This window comes from Pseudopipra pipra, chromosome 1, assembly GCF_036250125.1.
Source record: "Pseudopipra pipra isolate bDixPip1 chromosome 1, bDixPip1.hap1, whole genome shotgun sequence".
Classification (NCBI taxonomy): Eukaryota; Metazoa; Chordata; class Aves; order Passeriformes; family Pipridae; genus Pseudopipra; species Pseudopipra pipra.
In genome coordinates this window covers 36,578,114-36,600,231 of record NC_087549.1, presented here as the reverse complement: position 1 = coordinate 36,600,231, position 22,118 = coordinate 36,578,114, and the positions used below count along the sequence as shown (strand labels likewise).

The 22,118-nt window shown below is 39.5% G+C and overlaps 1 protein-coding gene across 3 annotated transcripts in view; it reads left to right on the top strand.

Annotated features, from left to right (window-relative positions):
• Positions 1-22,118, top strand: part of NKAIN3 (sodium/potassium transporting ATPase interacting 3) — a 350,285-nt gene that overhangs the window by 302,212 nt on the left and 25,955 nt on the right. The gene's annotated exons all lie outside the window — the stretch shown is intronic.

The window sequence follows — 22,118 nt, the reverse complement described above, 5'->3', positions numbered from 1 at the left end:
AACTGAAGTCACTTACCTAAGAGAAAATACTGTATTCATATGCACTGCACCTACCAGAGTTCTTTATCCTTGCTGGTTCATCACTTTAAAAAATAAGGATATTTTGAATATATGGAATTTAGTCTGCAAAGCACTTGATTGGCACAAAAGGTACATTATGCTAATGTTATTAAAAATATAGGAAATGCATGGTAGAAGAGTTGCTTACCTAACTGCCTATATGACAGTATTTTTTATGTCTCTTTCTGATTGTAACTTAGTACCTAAAATGATGTTCACACACATTAAATCTCTCTTGAAATTACTTGTATCCCACAAGTAGGAATTCAACTACAGCAGGAATAGTTGTTATATACCATAATATAATGATTGTTTTTCTGTGCAACTCATTTAAGGAAGTTTCAGAGAAAGCAAACATATTTAGGAAGTATTTTGGAGATATATAATGCTACAACTAACAGTAAAAGGAACTAGAAATACCAATCATAATATCTCATTTCCCAGGGTTCTGTACAGACAAATAAGCAGAGAAAATTCTTCTGGTCTGGATTATTCACTTTCTGTAATGCAGATAGGACACAACATAGGTACAAAACAGATAGCATAGGCAAATAAGAAAATTAACAAAACACAGTAAGGAAATTGCATTCACTGTAGTTTACTGCAAAAATGACAGTTTCTTTTCTGACAAAAGGATAAAACAATGGTTATTTTGCTGGTATAACCTCTTGATCTGTCATAGAAATCTGATACAGATACAGCTTTCAGGAGCTTTTGTGTTGAAATGTTGTAATTATAAAATATTTTTATTTTGTATAATGCTACTATTTTTTCAGCACAATTTTTTTGTTCTCCCCAGTTTGGAAATTATCTTGTGCCTTTTAAATGAAAGTATTTGTTGTCATTGTCCTATCCTACCAAGATTTCTGCTGGCTGTTTTGAATGCCTAAGATATCTGTGTATGGTAAGGGGATGTGAAGTTAGACCTGTGAGGTAACAACCTCTTGGAGTGGCACCTAGAAACTTGGCAGAGTGCTTTATGATTCCTAAATTTGTGGTAGATGCACGTGTTTAGGCATCTCTGTAGCTTCTGGATAGGTGTGGGCATCTGTACCTCTGCCTTGCAATGTTTCAAAAGTGCTTCCTAGAAAGAATTGCAGAGTTATTCTCACGTACAGCCCAGGGTCCAGCAGTAATTTACTTAGCTTTTTTTTTTATCTTGAAGAAGTTTACTATTTGATGTTGATGATGTGCTTAGCCTGTTGGAAAATAATATCCCATCTTGAATAGTATCTCTTCACCTTCAGAGAACAATACCTTCCCACACAACTTGTTTCTGTTTTCAGCTTTGGACAGATTTCCTGGTTGTCATACTTCTTTCATAATAATTGAATCTTGCCCACATAGTAGCCAGCACGAAACCTGAAGCAATCAGATTCTGATTTGCATCTCATCTGCTCTTGTTATAGCTGTCAGACAAGGTTATACCCTGTCTAGATTCATAACAACTTTAATCATGTTTTTCATATATTGGCCTGAAAAAATTTCAACTGTCTTATGATTCTCCCTTACAATGGGGACTCAACAAGAAGTATGAATCATTATTGACACACTCAAAATAATCTGTCATGCTGCTTGAAAATACTAATGAGTAAAACCCTTGAGTTTTCTGATATTAGTAATTGTTTCATGTTGTAATTGAATTTGAAAAACTCTGTTAAAATTTTTATCCTCTGACAGCAACTTATTATTTCTAGAATAAAATTGTTTGATAAGTGTTTTAGGTGGCATCAGTCTGAAGAAGACCTTTGCACTTCATCTTTCTATGAACAGTGAGAACTAACAATACACTGTAAATGCAGACTCCTAGGTCCAGAAGTTTTAAGGGATTGTGTAATTTGTTACCATAAGATTTCCAAACAGGTCACGTTTTTCAGAGTTTGATCATCCTTATAATTCTCATTGGAAATTCTTCTTATTGGCTCTCCTCTTTGCTGAAGGGAAATCTACAAAATATATACATAGAATCATAGAATCATAGAATAGATTGGGTTGGAAAAGACCTCCAAGATCATCAAGTCCAACCCCTGATCCAACTCCAATTACTATATCATGGCACTAAGGGCCACGTCCAATCTCTTTTTAAAAACCTCCAGGGATGGTGAATCCACCACCTCTCTGGGTAGGCCGTTCCAATGCCTGATAACCCTCTCTGTAAAGAATTTCTTCCTAACATCCAACCTAAACCTCCCCTGGCAGAGCGTGAGCCCATGTCCCCTTGTCCTATTGTTGGTTGCCTGGGAGAAGAGACCAACCCCCGCCTGGCTATAACCTCCCTTCAGGTAGTTGAAGAGAGTGATGAGGTCACCTCTAAGCCTTCTCTTCTCCAGACTAAACAACCCCAGCTCCCTCAGCCTCTCCTCATAGGACTTGTGCTCAAGTCCCTTCACCAGCCTTGTTGCTCTTCTCTGGACCCGCTCCAGCACCTCAATATCCTTCCTGAACTGAGGGGCCCAGAGCTGAACACAATACTCAAGGTGTGGCCTCACCAATGCAGAGTACAGGGGAAGGATCACTTCCCTGGTCCTGCTGGCCACACTGCTCCTGATGCAGGCCAGGATGCCATTAGCCTTCTTGGCCACCTGGGCACACTGCTGGCTCATGTTCAGCCTCGTGTCGATCAGCACCCCCAGGTCCCTTTCCGCCTGGCTGCTCTCCAGCCACTCTGTGCCCAGCCTGTAGCGCTGCAGGTTGACAATCTGTCAACCAGTGCCATACTGGTGCTGTGTTCCAGGGCACTCCTGATTCACCTTGAAATTCAGTTTTTCATCCCAATATGATGTCTGGTTTCTTTTCCCCGACACTATGATATTCTCAAGTCACAAGACTGGATGTGATTCATTATTCTGTGGAACAGCTGTGTAGCCTGCTGGTCATCGTATTCTGTCTTCAGGTACTTCATTATTCCTTATTCCTACTTAAGTACAGTAATTTGCACTTGGCCTATATATTTTTCCAGACCCTTTTTCAGTTTGTCAATATTATTTTAATTATAATCTTTTTTGTCATGGTATTTGGAACCACTGACAATTTGCTTCCATCTGGAAGTGTGAAAGGCCTATCTCTGCAGATAATCCAATGACTACTGAAACTACTGGGTAGTACTGGATCCAGGCGGAATTCTATGGAGCCCCATCAACTACTGTTTCTTAATTTGATGGAGGACAATGAGTAGCTATTTCTGAGTTCAATTTGAAAGCAAGTTGTTCAATCTATACAACAGTACTTTGGTGTAAGCAATATTTTCGTAGTTTGCTTATAAGAATGTCAAGGAGTGTCAAAATGCTTACTAAAATCAGGATATATTAGACCTGATGCTCCTTCCCTAACCACAAAGCCTTTTGTCTCTCCTAAGAAGGAACAGACTTGATTTAACATGATTCAGTTTCTCATAAATTCATATTGGCTATTACTCAGGACCTTGTCTTCCTATTTGTGTGTTTATTTACCCACTAATAATTTGATTCCTTATTTGAAGAAGTTTATAATAAATGAAGCTAGGGATACAATTCTGTGTACTCTCTTTCCCTTCCTTTTGCCTGTCTTTGTGTAAAGAGATAGGTACAATCTTTGATTTTCTGATCCTCAGCCTCTCCTGTTTTCATCAAATTGTTACAAGTATGTTCTAACATGCTTGAGATTCCTTTAGCCAGGAATCTACGTGCTTTGAGGTGAATTTACCAGGGCTAGTGCATCTGAATTTCTTCAGCTTTCTATTTTATGAACATTATCAATAATATATTCTTCCTTATTCTCACCTGAGTCCTTCATTAGTGTCAGTGGCATTGCTTTAGCATTCCCACGTAATCTTTCTGCAGAAAAGGGAATAAAGAGAAAAGACGTTTTTTTCAGCCACCTCAAGGCCATAGTTTGTAGTCCTTCCCCTGAAAGTGATGCCATTGAACACAGCCAACCTTATGTCCAGGCTTGCCCTTTATTAGTAGTATGCCACTGAGTACTTTTTATTGTGCTTTATTCTCTTTTTAGTTGTATCTTGTGTCTTGACCTTTCTGAGTTCGTCCCTACACACTTCTGGTATTATTTTATATTTTTCTCTGCTAATTTGTATGCAGGTCATCGAGGAGACTGTTACTAAGCCAAATCCATCACTTGCTGTGCTTATGCTTGGAAAAGTTCAGACTTATTCAATGTGTGTTCTTTCAGTAAGTCTGATCACTTTCTTGAACTTCTCTTTCTGATACACCTGTTTGCCCCTAGAAGCTATGTTCCACCTGGGGTCACTGCAATTTGGTTCCTGGGTGTTTATTCCACATTTTCCCTCCCAGAATTGTTTTCTCTAGTAGTTCAGGGTTTCTGTAGTGCAAGCTGTCTTCCCATTCAATATTATTTCTTATAGATATTATTCAGTTTATGCATTATAACATCAAAAAGAAATCTCATTCCTTTCACAGGACTTTCTGCCTGAAAGTGAGTAAGATCATGCAAATTTTCAAGTTTTCTTGTATCCCTTCTTACCTGTAGAAGAATATAAGACATACTCATTTTTTTCCACAATGATGCAAATTTTTAGAGAAATCAATAGCAGACAAAATTACTATGTTCTTAAACCAAATATCAATATTTATCTAAGAATCTTCAAATCTGGCAAAAAATAGCAGTTTTTAAGTTTGTGACTCAAGCTTCACAAAAAGCTGTGCACAGAAGCAGTGTTTTTTTCAGAGAATCACAGAATTGTTAGGGTTGGAAGGGACCTCTGGAATCCAGCCCCCCAGCCAAGGCAAGATCACCTAGAACAGGTTACACAGGAGAGCATCCAGGTGAGTTTTGAATGTCTCCAGAGAGGGAGATTCCACAACTTCCCTGGGCAGCCTGTTTCAGTTCTCTGCCACCTTCAATGTAAAGAAGTTCTTCCTCGTGTCGAGGTGGAACTTCTTCTGGTTTAGTTTATGGCCTTTGCTCCTTGTCCTGTCACTGGGCACCACTGAAAAAAGTCTGGGACCATCCTCTTGACACCCACCTTTGAGATATTCATATGCATTAATGAGACTCCTTCTCAGTCTTCTCCTCTCTAGATTAAACATGTCCAGCTTCCACAGACTCTCCTCATAAGAGATGCTCCAGACCCCTCATCATCTTTGTGGCCCCCCTCTGTACCCTCCCCCATAGCAGCTTGTCTTTCTTGTACTGAAGAGCTCAGAATTGGACACAACACTCACTAGAGCCCAGTAGAGGGGGAGGATCACCTTCCTCAGCCTGCTGACCACACTCTTCCTGATGCACCCCTGTATACTATTGGCCCTCCTGGCTGCAAGGGCACACTGCCAGCTCATGGTCAGCTTGTTCAAACTGTCATCCTCCAAGACTCTCAGGCCCTTCTCTGCAGAACTGATGTCTAGTATGTCAGTCCCCAACCTGTGCTGGTTCTTGGGGTTATTCCTCCCCAGGTGCAGGACCCTACACTTGCCCTTGTTGTATCTCATTAAGTTTTTTTCTGCCCAATTCTCCAGCTTGTCAAGGTTCCTCTGAATGGAAGCACAGCCTTCAGGTGTATCAGCCACTACCCCAGTTTCATATCATCAACAAACTTGTACACACTATCCCTTCATCCGGATCATTGATAAACAAATAAGACTGGACCCAGTATTGATCTCTGGGGAATGCTGCTATTACAGGCCTCCAGCTGGATTCTACTCCTCTGATCATGACCCTCTGAGCTCTGCCATTGAGCCAGTTCTTGATCTACCTCATTGTCCATTCATCTAACCAACATTTCGTAAGCTTACCCAGCAGGAAGTGTCAAAATCCTTCAACATATTTGCTAAGTTGATGATAGATAAACTAATTCAAAAAATCTGAAAAATACAAAGAGCTGGCAGTTATGATTAGTACTTGGAAGACTGTGGTGGTTTGAGACCCATAAAAATCCAATTTCCCAGTCCAAGCCCCCCTCCCACAACTCACCCCAGTGTGAGAGGGGTTTTCCAGACACAACACAAGACTCAATATGGGGAGAAGGGAATTATATTACAATAATTGCACAAATAAATATTATAATACATTATATACACAATCCTAACTATCTCTCCTATGGCAAAGCAGTATTTACATTGGATCAAATCTCTTTTCCCTCCAATAAAAAGTCTAGGAGGGAAGAAGGAAAGATCCTTTCCACATTCAGGGCAGAAGTGTCTCTCCTCTCCAATGCAGCAGTTGTAGCTGAAGTTGTAGCTGGATCTCTCTCTCCATTACACACAAGGGGATTTTCTCTCACCCCTCTCAGCCCTTCGACTCCAATCGAAGGTCTCTCTCCCGTGGACTGTGAAGCCAGGACAAAAGCTTGCCTCACTACGTCATATCATGGGGTGTAAGACCCCCATGACGGTCCCTTCCTCGAGGGGTTGAGTTCCCTCAAGTCAGAACGTTTAGGGCAGCTTTCAGTTCAGTCCTTGCCATAAGTGTTCTATCAGAGCTCCTGTGCTCTGTCTCAGTCTGCCAGCCTGGCAGCAGCAGTGGGGGCAAGGCCACTTCCCCCGCATTCCGTCCAGCCGTCCCAGTCCAGCTTCCAGGACGTCTTGAGCTTCTCAGCTCCTCTCTCCGGTGCTGCTGCGTTCCAAGACTCCCCTCAAGTAGGAGTCCACCCCCTCCTCCTAGGATGGGTCTCAGTAGGGATTTTGGGGGAGTTTTGATTCAGTTCTTACCCCAAAAGTGTCTCTATTGAGCTTTCTCTGCTCTGTTGTCGGCTCTCTCTCTCTCCTTGCAGGATATCTCTCTGCATTGCTGCATGCTGTCTTTGCTGCTTGGTTCTTATCTTCTTGGCTTTCAGCCATAGCCTTCCACTCAGCACGGCCTCTGCCACCGCTTCTGCTGCCCACTCACAGTGGAGAAAGACTCCCCCAGCTCTTCAGTCACAGAGCCCAGTCCAGTTTAACACTGTTTCCAAGTTTCTGTGACCCCAGCCAGGGGGATGGGGGCCATGGCCCCCCAGCGGGGCTCCTGCCCCTTCTCCTTTCGTGGTCTCGGAACATGGTCACTTCTTCTCCAACTACCTCATCATCCTTCTTTTCTGGTCTGGTGTGATATGTCTAAATTTTGCAGGGATGCTGATTGGGTCAACATCAAGACACTACCCCCTCAGGGGTCACCATTTTTTTAACTCCAGGGGGAAAACACTTTTTTCCCCCACCACAAAGACTCATGTCAGTTTTGAGATGGTTGTGAAAATGGGTCCCACAGTCAGCTGAGTGGTATTTTAGAAATATAATGATTAACATAATACATCAATCCTTTCATTTTAAACATCTTTTTTTTTCTGCAGTTGTTTCATAAGTATTAATGTCTTTTTTAGCAGAAAAGGTTGCCTGATTAGTGTGACTTTTTGACTTTTTAAAGACTTCAGAATGAAATTCAGAAAGTATTTTGACATTTTGTTACAGCCAGTTTACTCATAATTAATCAATGAAAGTTTTCCTGGCCCAGCTCAGATCACAGCCCGTATTTCTCACAATGCATGAAGCTGCAAGGAAATCTTGGATTATGAACTGCTGAGAGTAATCCTAAAAATCTGACATGATAGCTAAGCATCACTCACACCTATTCTCAGTATTTTGTGTGGAAGTATCTACATTACGTCTTCCCTTTCATCTGAAATAAGCAGCACACCTCACTAAACCATTTCATATGAATTTCAAAATGTGAATGCAATCATACTTCAATTTATGCATTTCAATTCAAGAAATCTTGGGCTGAAATTATAATGTATACATAAAGCCTAGAGTTAACATTTTAATCTATTTCCTATTGGGTGCATTAGACTACTGTATTTCTGATTTTCCAACTACGTAATTTACAGCTGAATTTAGCAAATATAAATAGAAATAAAATTACATATTTAATGCAGCAAGCATGAGTGCTTAGCATCTCCTGACCATGTCGCCTGGGACTTCCTGGGACAAATCTGTTGTAGATGAAGTCTTGTTTTTCATAGCCTTTGATGAATACTTTTTTCCTGAAAAAAACCAGCTTTTGATCTATGTATAGGACTCACCTCTCCAGCATGTTCTGGACATTGAGTTCCGTGGTTTATTTCTGATTTGTGTGGAAAATATCATTCCTTCAGTTTGTGACAAAAGGCAACACCTTAATCTGTGATCTGATAATTTGGTTTGATTTTGCGTTGTCCCTATAGTGAAAAATGGGATTAATTATTTTGTATTTATCTTTTCCGTGCCATTCATGATTTTATTTTTTCTATGATTCTTTCATTGACTGTCTCCTTTCCAAGGGGGAGTTTGTCAAATCTCTCCTTGTTCTAAACCCACACATATATTTGATTCTTTTTGACACTTTTCTCTGTACTTGTTCTGATTCAACTTCCTCCTTTCTGAGATGAGGAGAAAGAACCATGTGCAGCACTGAGGATGCAGGACACAAAGAATTTGTATGGTGGCATAATGATGTGTTCTGCTTTCTTTTCTGTTGCTTTTCTGCTGTTTTATTCTCCTTTCTAACTGCTGCTGAGCACTGAGCTGATATTTATAATTAACTATTCACAAGTTTCCCAAGAGCTAATACCAAATTAGAACCTATTACTGTATGTGTGCAGTTACAGTTCATTTTCCTTATGTGCGTTACTTTGCATTTATTGACATAGAATTTCAACTCTAATTTTATCACCCAGTCACACAGTGCCATGAGATCCATCTACAACATTTTCGGTGGATTTTTGATTTGGATTGTCACCAGTCTTAAGTTCCTTACCCTAAATCCCAGTCATTCATGAATTCTTGCAATGCATAGGGCTGAGCATGATTCTGTATAGAGCACTACAGATAACTTCCCCACTGTGAACACTGATCTATTCATACACAGTTTATATATCCTTATACTTTTTGGGGTGCCGGTCAGCAGCAGGCTCAGTATGAGTCAGCAGTGTGCCCTAGCCAAGAGGGCAAGCCCCATCCTGCAGTGCATCAAACACAGCATCACCAGCTTCTCAAAAGAAGTGATTACCCTGCTGTGTTCAGCATTGGTAAGGCCTCACATGGAGTACTGTGTGCAGTTTTGGGCCTCACAGTTTATGAAGGACGTGAATGTCCTTGAATGCATCCAGAGGAGGGCAACAAACGTGGTGAGAGGGGTGGAAGGCACATCCTGTGAGGAGCAGCTAAGGACATTCATTTTTTTTTTGAAAGAAGTAGGCACATTGCTCCCTACAGCTTCCTGAGAGAGCAAATTGAGTGGGAAGTGCTGATCTCTTCTCCAGTTCTGGCATCTAGTGATAGGATACATAGGAATGGTTCAAACATGCACCAGGGGAGGTTTAGACTTGATATTAGGAAGCATTTCTTTACACTGGAACAGGCTTCCTAGAGAGATGGTCAGTGCCCCCAGCCTGTCAGTGTGTAAGAGGCATTTGGGCAATGCCCTTAACAATATTCTTTAGCCTTTGGTCAGATGTGCAATGGTCAGGCAGTTGGACTAAGTGATTGTTGTAGGTAACTTCCATTTGAAGTCCAGTCCTATTCTAATCTGTAAGATTAAGAGACAAACACTTTTTATTCCATCACAGCATACAATTATTGAGAAGCTGTGGTTAGGGATTTGGTCAAACAAATGTTTTTGAGGTGCAAGTGTTCTATATCAACTGAATTATCCCCCAAAGGGCTTTAACATGGGACATGGCTTCCCTCTTCCATGATCTTTCATTCTACACCATTCTGTCATGTTTGTCCCCATGTCCTCATATTGAATAATTATAATTTGTGCCAATTTGCTTATTATAGAAGCCAGACTGCCTCTCTTTTATCTTCTTTTTGATGTAAACTGTCTTTTGTAAAAGTTAACACTACAAAGAACTGTGACACTTGCCAACAAAATAGACCTACCTGATTTTCCTTTAAAAGAGCCAGCTCTACTTCTGCGCACAATATGAGGGAATTGTATCAGCAGGGGAAAGAATGACATAGAGTTTAACCTCCCAGACATATATTCACCTACTCTGTGCAGCACAGCATGGTTTAGTAGGCTTAAACTTACTTGTACCTTAAAGGAAGCAAAGAAAGAGCATTTGAAAGCCAGTCCAACAGCACAGGAACCCTAGAAACATATTCCATATGTACAAAGCTGCTTGTTTCGGTGATGTTCTTAGGTTTCTTCCAAAGACTAAGGACATGTCCCTGAGGTCCTGGTGTCCCTTATGTACAGGGGGAGATTTCTTGGTAAAGATCCATCCCAGTTCTGGATGCAAGGAGAAGGAGGAGGAGAAGTGGTTTAGCATTTTCTCTGTCTGACTTCATCATCCTGAGACAATGTAATTCAGAGTCTCTCTTCATGCCAGAACAAGATCCAAATAAGCACCATCACCTATATCTTAAATTTCTTTAAATCGAGATTTTTGAAAGAAACTACATACTGTAACCAAAAGCTCAGCCTAGGTGAGTCAGAGTCAGAGATTCCAAAGACATGTTTCCTGTTAAAACCTGTCTTTGGTTAAGTTATATTCTCAGTGCAGAAAATTCTGCTTTTTGCTCCTTATGCAGCTACTTTTGCCAGGTGCAGACTCTCTTGCTGCATTTGCATTTCTTTGCAGGAGTAGCCTTAAGGTACTCCGGCCGAATCTGCCCCCCATATGCTAAAACATCCTGACACTTGGCTCTGGGGAAAAACCAGAAAATATCTTCCATACACCCAACATGCAGGGGCATGGTCACCAGACATGTAGGGATGGTTATGCTGGTTTTGTACTGGTAGGAAAAAAGTCCTTTCTAGTATGGCACCAGTGTAGCTTGTGCATTTGCATGCTGCCTGATTACAGGTTGAGCTGAGATACCTTGGAAAAGAAATACTCCTTTTGGGTGCACTCTGAGCTTCAGGTTGCAGAATCAGACACAGATGAAGGTGAAGGAAGCAGTGGGATGACATGTAAAGTGAAAGCTGTTAGTAAGAAACAGGAGTGAATAGGACATGAAGCCATAGCATATATACAGGGACCATCTACTACAACCAAATAAACTGCACCAGGGAGATGTGGTATAAGAGATCACACTGGGTCAGATACAACTGGAGAAGCAGCTTTGTAAATTCATTAGGCACTGATAGAAAGCAAAGCTTCACTACAATTCTTGATAGCTTTTCTGCCCAGTGGGAATCCAGCACAAAAGCTTTTTAGCACACAGTTTAACGGGGAGTACCTGAGCAAACTGATAGCATTGCTGCTGTCATGGTAGTCTTTTTTCTCACAGCAGATCACTCCACAAAGCATTATAAGGATATGTGTGTGTGTGTGCGTGTGTGTGTTTATGTACCTCCATCTGCACATTCAGGTGGCAGCTTGAATGAATTAAACAATGCTATCCTTAGCGCAAAGAACTGCAGTGGCAAGGATACTCATAAAAGAAAATCAACTATCAAAAAAGGGGTTCTCAAAATGACCTGCTTTACTATTGTAGAGTTCTTTGTGTTGCACATTTTTGGATGTCATGGCTGAGTGAAGAGGTCGCTATGTTACCTGCCAAGCACATAAATCCAGCCATGTTTCTGATTATAGTATTATTTCTTCCAAAGACAAAACCCCCCAGTTCAACTGTGGCTCAAAACTGAGTCATTTGCTCTGTGGTTTAAATATGGCATATTCATACACAAGTGAAAACATTGGGTAGGTCATCTACTAAATATCCTGATAGATGGAAATTCATTAGGAAAACCAAAGTGATGATCAAGAAGACGTTTCTTATCTTCACCTCTTCTATCTGTCATCTACTGTTGTTGACACACAAAACACACAAAACAATGTCAAAGTCTGGTTGACACAGAAGTTATTTCTTTCACTTCTTGTTTTCAAGAATCAAAAGCCATCATCTGTTTGCTTGTTGTCTCTTCCTAAATTCTTAAAAATGGAGGTAAACTTTCTTTGTCAAGAATAGACAGACTCATGATCTGTGGTCCTCTAAGGAAGGTAAGTTTTTGAGAATTTCCAGTATATATTCACACATCCAAGAAAAACATCAAAATTATTAATTTTCCTTGTATGCATTGAACAAAATAGAAAAAGAAGTTTAAACTATGCAGTGCTAAAAATAATTTGGAATTAATACCCACAGAGAGAAATACCGTATGCTACTTTTCCATCTCCCCCTGCATACCAGATTATAAGAAAAATTTTCAGACAACCTGTACTCATTCATGTTGCCTTATATGAATTTCTACACTCTTATGAATTTTAACCAGCTCTTGGTTATTATTCAAGGCTTTTATTTCCCTGTGATTTGATTAGTGCTTGGTTTAAGCTGCTGCATGTCTTTCAGGCTTTGGAGCTTACTTCTGAGGTGCATTTCTATGTCAACCACTCCTGCAAGTCCCCTCAGAGAGTTCCACCAGGGGCAATAATATGAGCAGGCTGATGAGGGTAGAGATTAAATTCTTAATTTGCAGTTCATTAGTTCATATAGCATTTTCCACATTAATTCATATGATGGCTTTGAGTCTATCTGAGGGTTGCTTTTTGTTTTTCTATTATTCTCTGAGGCACCATAGAATTGTAGAATGGTTTGGATTTTAAGGGACTTTAAAGATCATTGAATTCAACACCCCCTGCATGGGCAGGGACACCTTGCACTAGACAAGTTGCTCAGAGCCCCATCCAGCCTGGCCTTGAAGGCTTCCATCCATAACTTCTCTGGGCAACCTGTTCCAGTGCTTCACCACCCTCCCAGTAAATAATGTCTTCTTAATATCTAATCTATATCTACCCTCTTTCAGTTTGAAGTCATTGCCTCTTGTCCTTTCACTTGTAAAAAGTCCTTCTCCATCTTTCTTGTAGCCCCCTTCAGGTATTGGAAGGTGCTGTAGAGTCTCCCTGGACCTTCCTCTCCTCCAGACTGAACAGCCCCAACTGTCTCAGCCTGTCTTCACAGGAGAGGCTCTGATCATCTTCATGGCCTCCTCTGGACTCGCTCCAGCACGTCCACATACCTCTTATTTTGGGGGCCCCAGAGCTGGGCACAGCATTCCGGGTGGGGTCTCACGAGAACAGAGTAGAGGAAGAGAATCACCTCTCTCACCTACAGCTGTGGCATAACTGTTGCTAGTGAAAACTTTGCAATTTTTTTTTGTATGATTTTTAAACTATCTTTATGGATTAAGAGAAGCTCAATCTTCAATATAATTACCAAGGTATTTAAGAGGTACCTATAAAGGAGATTAGAGAATAATGGGGATCGGGCTGTCATAATCCACTGAAATGCTGAACTAGTTATTTTTGTTTCCATGTCACAGTTTGTCTGTCTTTAAATGGATGCTACCTCATGGCAATATAATTGTTTCATGCATGTGTTATTTACATTGTACATGAAGGGAGAAAAATTATACAGTAGAAAATAAGTAATTCTTACAGATTTCAATGCATCATTGAATTTAAAATACATTCTCTGTGTCTATTGTCACAAGTAAGTGGAAATAATACTCTGATTATGTGCCTTTTGATCTAATAAGGAGGGAAAAAATATCTTTTGGCATTCTATCAACAAAGGACATCTTTCATAATTGCAGTATAAGCAGTGAAAGAATTTTAAAAGGAGTATTGGCATAAAAAATGGCCAAGCTTTGCAATATTCTGCTGTTCTTAAAGGAGTGTGCTTTGGTACCCCCTGCTTGCATAATCCCTTTCTCTGGGATTCAAAAACCTTCCCAAGTACTTTGTCACATGCCAAAGAAATTTACATTGGCTCTAGTCACTGGCAGACATTTCTTTCATTCTTTCTTCTGATTTCATTGCCAGCTTCCAAAGTAGTATGTGCAACTTTGTGGAAATGAAGTCATTACCTAATGGGTACCTTGAAGAAACATTTTGGGTTACAAGACACCCTCAAGCCTGAATTTCTTTGTTATACCCAAAGATGTGAAATATCATGGGATCTACAAGTAGCTCTGAAATTATCTTTAGCACTGAGAAGTTAAGGTAAAGGCAAATAAAAGTGGTTATTTAGAAAATATTAAAACTAATAACACAAAGTCAGTTTGACAGAAGTGAAGGAAGGCCATCTTTCTGTCTGTTTATTGTAAAGTTAGATGTAAAGGATTTTCTCAGTCTCTGTTATTCAGCTAATTAGCTGAATAGCTAATTAGTTATTAGCCTAAATATGGGAACTTTGACCACATTCTTAGCATAACTTTTATTTTCTTTACACACTGGAGAAAAACTAGATCCAGAGAAAGTCTTGCTTGTAGATCTCCTTTCCCTCCCTCTTTCTTCTTACCACCTTCATCCCCTTCACTTTCCATTGTTTTGTTCTTAAATTTTCAAGGTTAGCTTTATTTTACACTTTTGACTTTCACTGTATCCATTTGAATCATTAACAAGTAATTAATATATTTCAAGATAAAACAGTGTTCTGACCAGTCATGTTTAAATACTATGTTCAGTGTTTTTACTTATTGAGACTTCAATTTCATTTAAAATAGGACACTTAAATATCTATCACACAATAGACAATCAAATAAATTAGGATTATTTCTTGGGGTTTAGTTCTAAATAAGTGAGTGGGGACAAAGATTCCCAGATCCCTTCTGTGTACGTAACTCATCTTGGAGCACCGGTACCCCAACCTAATCTGCGAGGAATACTCTGACATTAACGTTATACTGACTATGTAGGTGAAATTCTGTTACCTACAGAATTATATGGGAGACTGGATTACACAATTTGTTCCAAATCCTCCATCTTTCAGATGTCAGAACACATTATATTTTTTCTAAAGGCCTGGAAGCAAAAACAAGGGAGGGAGAATAACCCATGGCTAAGCTAAAGAGAGAGAGGGGAGAGAGAACACACTGTCTTGTGGGTGAAATCTTGGCAATGTAACATGTCAGTCCTCCCTTGTAACTGGTAAAGTCTTTTTGGGGTAATGAGAGTAATTATGTGTTTATGCTGCTGGAGAAATAAATTCCCAGACCAAGTGCAGGCAACAGTGTGTCTGATACTGGCCTGTGAAAATTAGATTATCAACTACAATTTTTAATTTAGAGACAAAGAGGCACTGTGGGAAGCAGGATTTGAGAACAGCAGATACAGGTTAGGACTTCAAAAAGCATGGTAGCTAACAGGTATAGTCTTTTCCAGCATGCTGCTGGACTTCTAGTGCTAGGTAGATGGCCTTCAAGAGGAATTGTATTAGCCAATAGCAACCTCTATGCATTTTAAGAATAGACATTTATTATAGTATCTGCTCACTTGTTTCTCCCTGATAAATATAAAGCAAAAGTACCTATAAGCTCCTGTCACCCACTTTTAGAGTCCTCAGCACATTTTAAGGGCTATCAGTGTTGTAGTCTCTAGGAGCTCTCCACTACAGCTGTAAACGGCACAGTTGGACCAGACCAGCTCTGCACTGTGCTGATTAAATTGGTAGACAATGCCTCTACAGCCTGAATTTTATCCCGCTCAAATCAAATAGATTTTATGAAGATGAAGGAAAGGGAAAAAAAATCACACAACACAGTGTACTTCAGATGTTGCTACCACCTCATCCTGCTATGTTTTCTGGGTCTTTTTCTAGCTGTTTGTCTGCTTTTGTGGTTTTGGATTTCTAAGTACTTTAAGGCTGACACTCCTACTGCTACCACTGTAAAATCGTGCATTTCGTCATTTAGTTCAGGAAAATGAGGACATACCTTTGAGACTGTCTGTTCTTTAATTCAAAAAATTGCATCCAGTTTTGAAAATATGTATAATGATATAGTTTTACAATATGTTTCTAATAAAATGTATATAATCAAGCAGAGTGCACAATTATATACAGTCATGTAGTTGGATAACTATGGTAGTAAATGGTCATTATTATGCTACAACTATATGCTACTTTTACTCTTGATTTTGTTCCTTTGTCATTGTCTTAAAATATGTAGAGTTATAATTTCTTTGTGCCTGATAATCTTAGCCACATTTCTGTCTTTCTGAATCATGCATACACACAGATGCCAGGATAATATCCTGTTTCCCTTATGTACCTCCCATTCCAACTTAGTGCTTTTCTAGTCTTTAATGTAATAAAAGAGCTTTACAGTCTTCTTTGCAGAGCAGTAAAAATGTTTGTGGCAAGTAGGTATCTAAGATTAACTACTCGTGTTTCAGCCTGTCCTCAGTATTTGTAAGTTCTTCTGAAACTGCTCCTTGGGAGATTGTAATAGTCAAGGTACTTTGTAATTTAATGCGTTTTTACCTTTTTGCTCAGTAAATTCACTCTTGCTACATAGTTTCAATTTCATAAGTTAAATTTAAAGACACCTTGTCAAGCTTTGTATCCTACACATTTTTTGTGCATAAACATTCAGTTTCTTCTCCTTTCATACTCCCTCAGTCTTTGTGGGAGATTGGGTAATAGTGAAATATCTTGCAGAAAAAAAGGAATTGTGCTCACCAAGTTATACTTCTGAAGAATCACAGAGATGAATAATGATCTTCAGCTGTCATCAGGAAAAAAGGAGTCAAGAAAAAGCCACATTCAGTGAGATGACAGTCTGGGTGGACTGGATGTGCACAAGGAAGGATATGAAGCAGAGTTTTCATTTTGATTGGAGAAGTCTTCCAAATCTAGTTTACCTACAATGGTCCATACATCCTCTGAGAGCCAGGAGTATATTTATTTAATTTATTTGGATGGTTCTATGCTGTTTAATGAGATCTCTACAAAACTCTGTGTAGCTGCTTAAAAGTGTAAGTGACCTATTGTACACCTGATTTTGAAGATTAACCTGATAGCCTAGGGCACTGCTTCCTGTAATCTTAAATACTTGGTATACACTCCATACCTCCTTTGAGCCAGTGGAACTGCAGTATATGAAGCTGATAGATAAGAAAGTAATCTCCTACTGTGAGTGTATTTTTAAAGGCCACAGCTGATGACGACAAAGCAAAGCAGAAAGACTTAAATCAAAATTATCCAAAACATCAATTTTAATAAAAAGTATTTCAGCCTGCAGAAAATAGCCTTGATTTAAATCACCACTTCTAGTTTTATTTTGCATTTTTCCTTGCTTTCCTAAGGAAAGTTTAATCCACATTAGCTGTTATTATTTGCAAGTAAACATACATTTTACACTCAGTTTGGTTCTTGTTTTTAAGAGGATATATTCAAATAATATTCATTTATTAAAGCAATTATATGTCACAGCATATATTTGCTCAAATGATTAGTTTTTTAATTTCTTACATGTTTTAATAGTTTCAGTTTAATGATGGACAATTATATAATCTAATTTCCCTTCTATTAAACTGGGCCTTTATGTTTCATGCAGATGTCCATAGCTTAAGCTTAGAGATTTTAGTTAGATTGAAGCATTTAGGTCCTCTAGAGACTATACTTCCTGCACGAGAAAAATAACATTTCATTTCTACCTAAGGATATCAGCAGAAAATAAATTATATATCAAAAGCCTTTATAATAGCATCATATGAGTGTAGCCATGTTCCACTAATAAGAAATCCCTTTGTGCACTGTGCACTGAAGTCTCTGCTAACTTATAGCCTAGGTGACAATTGTTTCTCACACCCTGAGCCCGTCCTTTGCTATGACTTGGAGAATGTTAGCAACATTTATCAGTTAGTCATTGAAGAAATAAGGTGTTTGGTATGAAAATTCTGGTGGTTCTGAAAATACTGTATGGCCGTGTCCAAAGAGTTATGCTCAACGCTCAAAGGAAGCCAGTAACAAGTGGTGTTGCTCAGGGGCCCATACTGTGACCAGTGCTATTTCATACCTTTACTTACGTAGCAGTATTGAGTGCACCCTCAGCAGGTTTACTGATGACACCAAGCTGACTGGTGCTGTTGATGGGCTTGAGGGAAGAGATGCCACCCAGAGGGACCTTGGCAGGCTCGAGGAGTGCGTCCATATGAACCTCACGGAGTTCAGCAATACCATGTGCAAGATCTTGCACCTGGGTCAGGGCAATCTGTAATATCAGTGCAGACTGGGGGATGAATGGCTTGAAAAGAGCCCTGCTGAGAAGAACTTTGGTATCATGGTGGATGACAAACTTAACAGGAGTCTGCAAAGTGCACTTGCAATACAGAAAGCCAACTGTTCCCTGGGCTGCATCACAAGAAGTGTAGCTAGTGGATTGAGGGAGGTTATTCTCCCTCTCTACTATACTCTCAAGAGACTCCACCTGGAGGGCCATGAGAATGACCAGAGGGCTGGGGGAATTGGGCCTATTTAAACTTTACCATGGCCTTTCAATATATGAAGGGAGCTTATAAGAAAGATGGAGAGAGGCTTTTTACAATGGTCTGTAGTGAGAGGACGAAGGGTAACAATTTTTAATCAAGATTAAACATAAGGAAGACATTTTTTGCAATGAGGGTGGTGAGGCACTGGAACAGGTTGCTTAGAGCAGTTGTGGATGTCCCATTCCTGGAAGTTTTCAAGGCCAGCTTGGATGAGATTTGAGAAACTTGATCTAGTGAAAGATGTTCCTGCCATGTCAGGAAAGTTGAACCAGATGATATTTAGGCTCCCTTCCAACCACTGTGTGATTCCATTAAATAGCTGAGTATTTTCTGTATTGCTTATTCTCTCCAGAGAAAGATGTGTACCCTGACCACTGTGTAGCTGGATGAAAGCACGGGACAACAGCCTCTTCCCACAGTTTCCCATCTATGTTCTGTAGAATAACACTGGTGTCTTCTGAGACACTTTACTAGGCTGGGGTCTCCAGGCAAGATAGGTAGTCTTATACAGTGCAGGGGTCTCAGAAGGTTTCAAGGCCTTGAACTCAATATCATCAAGACAAATCCACCTTGGCACCTAAATTGCTCTCTGGATCAAGCCAGAGGGTCCTGCTTATTCTTCCAGGAGCTAGTGACTTCTGTTGCTTTGGATATCCTGTTCCAACCACTTCATTGTTCCCTTGGAATGATTACGGAAACTGAAGATGACCATATTAAGTATCTTAGAGCTCATTTGCATCCTATTTTCTTTAGTTATCAGGGAACACACTTTTAAGTCTTATCACTTGATGCCAAGCCAACAGCCAACATTTCCAATTTCAAGAAACTGGGCAGTACACTTTAGTCAGCTCACTGCAGATTGACAATTAGCATGCTGGGTTCATGGGTTCACATAACACTATTAATTAAACAGCAGCTGGGTTAATCAAGATAGCAAAAGTAATTTGTTGGAATAAATACTTTGTTAATGAGTCCATCAATAACAAAAAATAAGAGGTTTTAATCAATTAATTTTTAAAAATATTCGCACTGTGGTGGCTGTAACTTTTTTTAAAGATCTGAAAACAGGTCTCATATATCAAAGGCTATATTTTCACTTTATCACTTCATGTTAATTGTGCTGTAAATATCAGTTACCCAACTATAATTATTAGTTTGTTAGTTACGTGCCACATGTTGCTGTCCACCTCTGAACAGCAATACCTGACAAATGATGCTAAAGAGCTCTTTTTCCTCTTTGTTACTTTATTTTTTTCAGAAACATTCATTCTGACATTAAACTATAGAAAGATATTCTTGAAATATGGTAGGTCATGATATCTCCTGACATGGTTAGAGATTTCATCTTTGTTTTCCCCTCCATGACCATGAAATTGAGAGAAGGCGAATGTACTTTTTTTTTTTTCTCTTGGTATTAATAACTAAACAGATGGGGAAAATGGTGTCTTTTAAACAAATATATGCCACAAATACAACAGGTAACAGTGATTCCTAAGTGACTGAGGAATATTTATTTACTAATGGTGAGAAATATAAAGAAATATATTTCTGAGAAGCAGATAGAGACTGCTGATTTTGCAAGAAGCTCATAGATTAGGCAAAGTGTGTTTCAAACATTGAAGAGAGTGGGAAAAGTTTTACTTTAAGATGAAGGTCTAGTGAAAGAGCTAGATGTAAGCTGTTAGGACTGTTAAAACAATCAGGCTTGTCATGACCCACATTCTTTTGAAGGGAAGACCTCTCCAAGTTTTCCCTATTGCTTTTGTTCTTTGTGTCAGATGGTTTATTATTCATTAGAGTGGAAGTCTTGCTGTGCTTTATCCACCTGTTCAACACATTAGATATGTTAGAAGTTTACTAGAAGCTCTCACAGAGCGAATTTTTATAAAATATGCATGGATATAGAGTGCACATGAACATATAAAGAAGGAATTGCATTCATAAAAATACAGTTAATTTAATACAGAATACTAATAACAAGAGAAAATACATGATAGGAAAATAGTAAATAATTCTAAATATTGGATTTTCCTTCACAAACACTTAAACCCACAAGCTGTACTATTAGTCATTTTTATCATGTTCATTATTTATTTAGCGGTTTTACTCTTCAAAATATTTCAGTTATGTTTAGGGAAAAGAAACAAACCCACGTGACTTATGTAGTCAAATTGCGCAACACAAACAGTGAACAGGACATATTGTAAATAAAAGGACGACATTCTGTTATGAAAAATCATGAACACCAGAACCTATGTTCTGATGTTTCTGTGGTACGCTCAGGTGGCACAAGCATTATACCTCAAGTATGATTAGTCTTTCATTTCCATGGAAGCCTTTAGATCATATTATTTTTGTCGCCATGCTTGAAAGGTGCTCTAAACTGTGAAGTTTAGGGAAGAAATGTGCCTAATCTGTCAAGGAGTCTGTAAATCAGTGCTGGTCCTGGATGTACTGGGCAGCAGAACCACAAGATCCCATTACCACCAGTAGGTGGCTGGATTTCTCTTAATCACACGCAGAGTCTTCAGCAGGTAAAGGTGGACATGCAGCAAACCAGCGAGCCCTACTATGTCTGTGGGTCCCATTCAGCTGCAGCAACCTCACACCAGGCACAGTGGGGATGGGTAGCTCAGGCATGGCTTGGTCCTGGCCACCTCCAGTGAGCGTCTCCTCTAGAGCTGGTTTGCATTTAGCTGCCTCAGAGCATCAGTATAACAAAGTGGTGTTCACCTGACAGAGGCTATGGCAATACCACCCCACTAAACTGGACACAAAAATTGTCAAGGAAGCTGCCAGTACTGTAGTCTGCTCAGAACGAGAGGAAAGTTGGATTAAACTCGCTTTCCCAAAACACCAGTGACATGAATGCCCTAGAGAGGAAGCTCTGACAGGACTGTGCCACAGTGCTGTGACAGTTCTCATTCACAATAAACTCAGCTTCAGCATACTGTAGCTTAATTCTTCATGGGAAGACTAATCCCTTGGAGAAGGATTAAGCTGCAGTGAACTAGGGCCACTTTATTTCTGAATGGGAAAGGCCACACAGGGATTTAACGTACTTTATCTTATGTGCATTGATTTCACAGCTTTAGTTAATTCATCTTAACTTCACCGAATTCCCCTGTGTGGACAAGCTTTTTGTCTGCAGAGAGGCTCTTGGAGCTGCTTGTAAAGCTCCTCATGCAGCCACACCAGAAAGCAGGTTGGAATAATTTCTGTGTTCTGAATGAGCTTATACCTGTCTAGATATTATTAAATTACCTCTTTCTCAGATGGTTGATCTGTGACATCCCAAGAAGAACTGTTTTAATTAGATTTTTTGAATGGATCAGTGAAAAAGGAGTTTTCTTAAAACTAATCTCTGGATTATTGTAGAAATCTCTCATGAAGAGTCTTTTCAAGGCTTTCAGATAGCTTTAATTGTGTAAAGCTGCACAAACAATATTTTCTCAGGCATGGGCATGTCTGGGCAGTGCAGTTGAATAGGTTTACTTGCCCAGTCGGATTTTCTTCTTCTTTGATGGTGGTTATAAGAAAACATTTTGTCTATATTGATAACAAATGAGTGGAGTTTCTATTTCCTCATCCTAAAGATTCTAATCCCTTCCTCTTGGTGACACAAGTGACACAATTCCAGGTCTAGGAGGATGTTTTTGTGAGTGCAGCTGTTAAAAAAATGGCATGGTTTGGGTGGTGTTGTCCTTTGGGGAAATGAGTCTGTCCATTATTTGCATAGTTATTGTGAAGTACTGATAGGCCCTTCTGATAAGATGTTTCCTGATGTCAGTGAATCATAAACCAGTTTTACTGTTCAGCTACATCATGAGAATTCACATATAAATTTAAACTTTTTACAAACAGTTCTTCACTG